Below are 8630 nucleotides of genomic sequence, written 5' to 3' on the forward strand. Positions count from 1 at the left end.
GAGCTCAGGTACCAGCTAGGTCCATGAAAATCTCATTTGCACAGAAAAATGGCACCAGTTCTGCACTGCAGAGCACTGCAGTGATTTGCTGCGTCACTTCTATGCCGTTGCGATGTAGACCTCGTGGTCTGCAGGAAAAAGCATTAGCCTTCCCAGGCTGGCAATGAAGTTTTTTGGCTAGAGGAGATCTTCCCTAACCAATGCAAAATCCAGACACTGCTCCGCACCCTGCGAAGCCCTCTTTTTTTTGTGGGTAGAGTTTGCTTTAGCCAGGCTGGAAGAAAAACCAAAACCTAACAGCCTAGCAAATGAATCAGGGCTGTACAAAGGTACTACAGAAAAGGGATCCGAACAAACTCCTAAGCACAGTGAGGCTGCAGTTCTCCACGAAACACCAATATTAAAGACTTACTTCGTAGCCTTATATTTTCTACCCAGTTACGGCTGGTAACGGCTCGTCTACCCGGCAGGTAGGTGTTTCGCATCCTTCCCTTGGAGCTCGTGTGTAGAAGAGGCCAGGCTGCATGGCTGGATTTTGGAGCTGGGCTGGAAATCACTGCTGCCCTCCCATCCATGGACTCCCAGGCATCCTGAACAAACCCCCACCCCAGCTGCCCGATGCCCAGCTGGAAGGATGCGAGCAGGACGCTGGCCACCCGTAGGGCTCTTGCGCTATGGAAAGAATTCCCGGCGATGAGCGGCCGCCGTGCTGCACGCTCCTCCTCTGCCTTGGCCATGAGCAAGTAGAGCAGAAATCCTGTCTCAGCAGCAAACTAATGGGTACATATTTTTATGAGACTTGATAGCACTTTAATTGATTTTATTGCGATTTATGGCATTTGCATAATGATGTGAGTCAATATGAAGATAGTGAAGCAAGAGGTTATAAAAAGCATTTCAGAGTCTCATCATCGGAAAGCTGAGTCCAATCCCAGTATTTTAACATTTCAGTTTTCTTATTTTTGGTAATGTAGTTGTTTTGCATAACTTTCTGAAGCAAGTAGCAGCGTTCTGACAGCATGCTGACTGGGGGCAGCATCTGATGGTGCTGCCTAGGAAATATCTGATATCATCAACTGAAGGAATTAAATCTCTACTTACAGGATTTTTAACCCAAGAAATCAAATTTACCTTTTTAAATCCCTCTCTAAAGGGCTTCTCCATCAAACCGCAAGCAGTGCCACCATCCTGCTCCAGCCAAGCTGCCTTCCACCAGCTCTGCCCTGCAGCTTAAGCTGTGCTCTTGCACCAGGGACACAGCCGCTCTTTCTTCCCAAGCACAAGACGCAAAGATGATTAACGGGACAAAACTAGGACTTAAATGTAACTACAGAAGATCTTGTTATCTGCGAGCAATTCCTCAGATTAAACAGTATGGAAGAGCATATATGTCGAATCAATGCAATGGGGATCCATTTGAAAGGTAGACTTGTAGGTAAGTAAATATAAGATTATCGTCATTGTTTGAGGGTTTTTTCCAGCACTGGTGGCGCAGCCCCCATGATCTATAGCTGCATTAAAAGCAGCGCTCAGTAAAGGAGGCTTGGCCAGCATCACCCAGCATGACTGCTGTACACGGGAGCGCTGCCCGCAGGCACCTCAGCTGGAAGGACCTTCTACCTTGGCCAAAATCAAACAGCCTCATGAAGGATCAGCTTCCGTCGCACATTCCAGTCCACTGGCTTCGTTCCATTTGCTATCAACAGGACTAAACCAGGAGATTTTTCTCGTTATCCTAATGGACTCCAACAAATGTGAATTGCTGGAATGAGAATTCTAATTATAATGAATAACAAAAAAGCTGTAATTAATGCTTGTTAACAAACTCATGGAAGTAATTAGACTACCTTTCAGCATTACATCTTGATATATTATTGTTGTTGGTTTTGTTATTTCTATTAAATATGATCCTTTCTAGACCCTCCTGCTTCTCTGGACCTTGTCCCGTGTACAAATATCCAACAGGCCAAGTTTTTAGTAAACTCACACAGTACTTCAAGGCCACATTACAGCCCAGGGATTGCTATTTTAATACCAGCGACTAAAGAAATTAAAGTAAAAAAACATGAAGGACAACGTAGGAATTAATCAAGTCTAAATCAAATCCAAGTAATTGTTTGTTTATTCAAATGCGTAAATACTGGTTGGGTGCAAATACCAAGCCGGTAGCAGCTCGAATGCATCATTCTTTGAAAGTAAAAGAAGCAAAATCAATCCTTTTTACAGTAAGGTCTTTTTTTAGTTCCTCTGTAGCTGGAATGGCACTCAAGAAAACAGTGCACATGGTCACCAATCCATGGTTTGCTCGAATGGCAAAATACCTCATTACCGCTTTGCTTAGTGCCGTAATGGCATCAGCTGGGCAGCAAAAAGCTGTCAAAAAGCACAAAGCAGGTCTCACGGTACCCATGGATGAAAGAGGGGGGCAGGGGGAGATCATACCCCTGTTCTGGGAGCAGGAACAGGGAACAGCCCAGCCCAGCAGCCACCCTACGGCTCCAGCAACCCCCTGGGGACCCCCCCGGCCAAAGCCAGGCCGGGCCCCCCCCCCCCCAGCCACTCGCCCGCGGGGCCAGCGCAGAGCCACACGCTATGCAAACCCTCTGCTCCAGCCAGCTCACCCACTTTTGTTCTTGCAGCTTTGTAATGATCAAACACCGTCCCAAATGAAGTTGCCATCTTAATTAATTACGGAAATTGAGTAAAGCCCAGAACTAATACTAGTCAATACTTGGACTTTCTTTCAACTGACAGTCCAAAAACACTTTTAATTTAATAAACCTCACAGCAGCCCCGTGATCTAAATGGGTTTCATTACGCTCCTTTTACAGATGAAAAGCGCAGGGACAATAAAATAAAATCACAATCCCCCCCAAGCCTGACTTTGGGTTAGGTCATTTGGCAGAAGGGTAGCTGGGCTAGACAGCAAGAACACAGACCGAGAGGGAGGGGAAAATCTGACCCATGGCTCTGGGGTGGGGGCATTTCTCCTTCTGCCCCCTCGGAGGGGACGAGAGACTCGAGTCATTCCGCGCTGCGACCGGGCCTGCATGTACTCTGCAAGACAAAATTACATCTACAGATGGTCTAGACAAAAAGCACAGCTAATTTTAGCTTAGACAGAACCTCGTGTATGTATCTGGGGGAATAAAATTAGATGCACTTTATGTACTTTCTCAATTATCAGGAAGAACTTACTCTGTAAATAAATATCAGCCAAAACCTAATTTTATGCTCGATACGATGGAGTTCAGTATTTAGGGTTTTTTTTTTCATGAAATATCACAAGTAGCAGAAAAGCATATTTCTTTTTGTACATCTACACAGACATATTTAGAGCTGGGTACTTTTTGTCTATCTTGTAAAATCCCATTATCACGCAGTAATGTGTCCCTAGTAGCCTTTATAGATTATTTTTCTGCTTTTCCAATTCTGTTAAATAATTAGTGGTAATTGCCCTAAGCAAATGGTTACCAAGCAATCCAATACTGTCAGTAAGCAATTTGTGCTTTTGAGATGCCCTTGTCTTCATGCGTCGGTGTTGGTGGAGCCCAGAAGAGGACAGCCAACACGAGCACCTACTGCATTGCTCTCAAGGTTCGGGGAGGCAATCAGCAGGAGGATTTGCATCAACACGTCCATGTTTTGGCACAGGTGGCACTGGAGAACACAGGGGCAGGAGGGTTGGGGTGAAGGATGGGGCTGCCCAGCTCTGTGCTGGGTGCTGCTGGGGCCAGGGGAGAGGCAGAGGCACCATCGTCCCGTGCTGCTGTGGGCTGCCCTCCATCCCCAAACTTGCACCCGGTGTGGTCGGAGAAGCGAAAAAGCCTGTGGACAAGCTCTAAGAAGCCTGTGAGCAAGACAGTAGAAAAGACCATGCTTTCGGGAAGTGGGTCTGAGATGGCCATCTGCAAGAGAGCATCTCCAGAAGGGACAAGGAGGAGGAGAGTGGGAAGAGGCTGTATCTGGAGAGAGACGCTTCGCACCCTTCAGCATGAGCAGCAGCTGAATTTTCCAAAAACAACCATGAAGGCTTCCAGCCTACGTACTTATTTCTCAAAATACCAGCTTCCCTGTTAATATCTGAAAAAGCAGTGCTGTGATTCTCCTCTGCCTACCTGCCTCTTGTTAGCCTGGGTTTTTTTGTTTTAACATTTTATGGCACTTGCGCAAGTTAAGAATAAAACCAAATTGGTACCTTTTAGCGAGAGCCCAAATGCGCTGTGCTTACCCCAAATGCACCGAACCACCAAAACACGGTACCTGAGAAGAAAACCAGGGATTCATTATGCACGTGGCATTGCTTCTCCGCACACGGCGCTTCGGCTCCCGGTTACGCAGCCCAGGACCGACTGCGCTGGCCGCTTTAAAAAGCCCGAACTCTCAGTGTCAAACATCTCAGGTTTTCAAGCCTGCTCCTTGGAGTAATAACAGAAAAGTTACGTTAAAGGCTATCAGGCCTCTGTGCCATTGCACACCATGAAAGAAATGCGGGCTTACCTGGAATACCTCTTCTCTGGGATTAATTATTTTTATTATGGATGGTGATCTTCAAGTTCCCTCTCAGCAGTCAGCAGGCGCGAGTGGCGAGTACAGCCTGTTACACACCAGACAAAAGGGAATTTGCAGCTTTTACACAGTGTTATGCAGAATAATGATACTGTTTACACTATTCAGTACCTTGCCGATGAAGAACCTGAAGCTCTCTGCAAGCAGTAACTCTGAAAAATCCCTCGCGTGGGACATTTTACCTTCCCTTTACAGGTAAGCGAGGCAAAAGCTGCGTTCAACTTCTTCAGACCAGGCTGTCAACAGTGCGCTGCGTCTCGCCGCGATGAGCAGTGGTGGTGCCAAATCGTGGCTCAAGCCCCCAGGGCCCCTTTTAAAATAATGCATACCCTTCGTTTGTCGCTACCATTTTACTACTTCGTCCCTCCATACTATTCACTGATTTCATGATCACTTTTTCCAGGTGTCCTGGTTTCTGCTGGGACAGAGTTAATTTTCTTCCTAGTAGCTGGTACGGTGCTGTGGTTTGGATTTAGTACTAGAAGAATGTTGATAACACACTGACGTTTCGGTTGTTGCTGGGTAGTGCTGAGACTGGCCAAGGACTTCTCAGCTCTGCCAGGGGCACAAGGAGCTGGGAGGGGACACGGCCAGGACAGCTGACCCCAACTGACCCAAGGGCTATTCCAGATCATATGACATCCTGCTCAGTATATAAGCTGGGGCAAGAAGAAGGAAGGGGGGGACATTCGGAGTGATGGCATCTGTCTTCCCAAGTCACCATCACACGCGATGGAGCCCGGCTGTCCTGGGGCTGGCTGAGCCCCTGCCTGCCCATGGGAAGCTGGGAATGAATTCCTTGCTTTGCTTCGCTTGCGTGCGCGGCTCTTGCTTTCCCTGTTGAACTGTCTTTATCTCAACCCACGAGTTTTCTCACTTTTACTCCTCTGATTCTCTCCCCCATCCCACTGTGGGGGGAGTGAGCGAGCGGCTGCGTGGAGCTGAGTCGCCAGCCGGGGTTCAACCATGACACCAGGTGTGCACATTCTCCATTTCACACAACTTTTACCAGTTTACTAAAACCTATCAGTGCTATTAGTACTTAGACAGCCTGGGTTTTTGGTACTGCCATGTGCTGCTCTAATTTATGCTTTGACCCTTCAGCTCTTCAGAGATGAAAATCAAAACCTTCTACTGAATAAATTACCGTCTTTATAATAAAGATATGACTAATACAATTCTAGTCAATTCAGAAAATTCTGAAGTATGGCTCACGGCACCGCTTCTGGATAAAAATAAATGTTCAAACAATTTCATACTTCAGCACAGCGCTATCTCTGTGATGCATCATCCTGGATCCACACAATTATGAAGTAGAACTAAAGTGTATTTTAAAAGACCTTTTCCTCATTTCTCATATATGTAGAAGTCTCATCACTCATGCATGTACGATCCCTGTAATTGCAGAAGTGGCATTGTAGCATTGCTGTTTTGACAGCATATTCTAAGCAATTTTTCATTTTCAGGGAAATTATTTTTTTTCTTTATTTATTTTTTTTTTTTTTAAATAAAGTAAGACAAACCTAATAACCCATTATGCATTGCTTCTAGCAACATCCAAAACACTCAGTAACAATTAAAGGGAAGCTCTCTCCCAACATCTCTGTGGCATTCATCAAAGCTGAGTGCTGCCGCTCAGAGATGCCTGGGCAGGAGCGACCTGGATTAACGACAGCCAGCCCTGCAGTCCAGCAGACTTCACCGAGCTCGTATCCCACCTCAAGGGCAAAGCAACTGCAGTGCTGCCCAAGGAAAAAAAAAAAAACCAACCAGACCAAACCAGAAATAAGGAGGTGGCCAGGCACCGCGAGGCTGCCCTTGCACCCCAAGCCCAGGGTGGCCAGCCAAGGCCAGCCAAGGCTGCGAGGGAGCCTGCTGGGGTGGCCAGCCAAGGCCACCATGGTTTGGCCACTGCAGCCCTCTCTCCCGACACTTTTTCTCCCCTTCTGCACACCAGCACACTCATCTGTCGTATCCATGCAAACTGCTTGCAGAAAGCCCTGGGATGCACCCCTGCCTGTGCTGCTTTTGCTAACACCCACACAGGTCAGAGCCCCAAAAGCTGGGGAGCACAGAGCAGGAGCACCTCCCTCTCCACTGCTGGTGAAAATCAAGGCACAAACTACCGTTCCCAACAATGCCAGAGCAAGGCTGTAGCACCTGAGAGCCCACAGCAGCCGAGCATCCTCACCACTGAGCCCCAGAACTGGAGGGGTATGGGGATTTGGCTGCAGCACATCCACGATACAGGGTATCCATCGACCAACGCCACCCACCGAGACGGGCATCACCGGCGATGCAGCACATAAGGCGCAGGAAGCAGGCATTGTTTCACGCTGATAAGTATTTTACAGCTAGATGTCCAATCTCTCTTTTGGATTTCAGTAAAATCTTATCAAAATAAATAGGTCATTTATATGCAGGATCGTATAAACACTCTCCGCTCTGTCTTTGTCTTCCTGAGAAACCGGCAGGCTACATTTGCCTCTCAGTTACCTGGATAAACAGATTGCTAATATAACCAATATATGTGATAATATTCCTAAAGCATCGTTTTACAAAGAGGCAAAATTATTTGACCCAAACAATTCCCAATATGCTTTATGTGTTACTCTTGATAGAAATCTCTCCTGCCTCTCACTTTAGCATAAATGAAAAAACAACTACAACAAAAGCCCTTTAAAATACATTTCAAAAAAAAAAATCAAAATCTGCAAATCTCCAGAAATTACTTTCTCGCTGGCACGAGCAATTTTGACCTCATCACAGGCCTGAGAAGTTCTGGTTCTCATTTTAGAAACTGCTTGGATCTAGGAACGTCTGTTTTATCTTAAGTTTGATGCGCCAGATCAGTCCCCAGCTCACGAAGCACTAAGAGGGAGATTTGCAGAAGTGTTTAGGTGCCTAAAAATGAAGATAGGCACCTCCTGGGGTTTGAAATGGATGGGAACTAGGCTGGTTTCATCAGCCTCTGTAGGAATTCATTTGGGCTTTGTAACAGCCAGCAGCACAATTCACCTCGTGGCATTCCAGCGCAGATAGCCCAACAGCCGCTCACGGCTGCGCGCCTGCCCGTTCCGCATGGTCCGTGCCTTAGAGCTGGTCCTTCAGCTGTGTGGCTTGAGGAAAAAGTGGAAAAACAGGAGTGTAGCTTGTCAGGCCACACCTGGAATACTGTGTACAGTTCTTGTCCCCGCTATACAAAAAAGATGTGGCCATGCTGGAGGGGGTCCAGAGAAGGGGCACCAAGATGATCCAAGGGCTGGGAAGCCTCTCTCAGTGTATGAGGATGGGCTGAGGGAGCTGGGTTTGTTCAGCCTTGAGCAAAGGGCACTCAGAGGGGATCTCAACACCACGTCCCAGTACCTAAGGGGTAGCTACAAGGAAGATGGAGGCTCCCTTTTCACAAGGAGTCCCATGGAGAGGACAAGGGGGAATGGACACAAGTTGCTCATGGGGAGATTCCAATTGGACACAAGAGGGAAATTTTTCACCATGAGAACAGCCAACCCTTGGAATAATCTCCCCAGGGGAGGGGTTGACTCTGCCACATTGGACACTTTTAAGACTCAGCTGGACAGAGTGCTGGGCCATCTTGTCTAGACTGTACTCTTGCCTGGACAGGTTGGACCAGATGATCCTTGAAGTCCCTTCCAACCTGGGATTCTATGAGCCTATATTCAGCAGAGTCCTGGAGCTCTACCATCCTTACAGGAGATGCTCTGAGAGGCCACTGCCATTGCAAAATGGAAACCCCTGAAGATGTGCGCTGCATCCATGGGTCATCATCTTCAGTGGGTACTTCGTTAATGGGTTCTGTGGGCTGCTAGCACGTCCATCTCTTGACCAAAGACTGGGATTCATTTCACTTCACCCACAGACATGCAGATAGATTTTAACAGATCAAGATGGACCACGACATGGTCTTTGCTTCCCATCTTCCTCGACCTGCTATCCCACCCTGCCTTCAAAGCACTCCTGCCAGCACAGGCTCCCTCTCGTGCACCAGTTAATAGAGAAGGTGACTCCAGTGGGGCACAAGACCTGAAAAATCTCATTTC

The sequence above is a fragment of the Egretta garzetta genome, unplaced genomic scaffold, assembly GCF_000687185.1.
Source record: "Egretta garzetta isolate BGI_Z169 unplaced genomic scaffold, ASM68718v1 scaffold439, whole genome shotgun sequence".
Classification (NCBI taxonomy): Eukaryota; Metazoa; Chordata; class Aves; order Pelecaniformes; family Ardeidae; genus Egretta; species Egretta garzetta.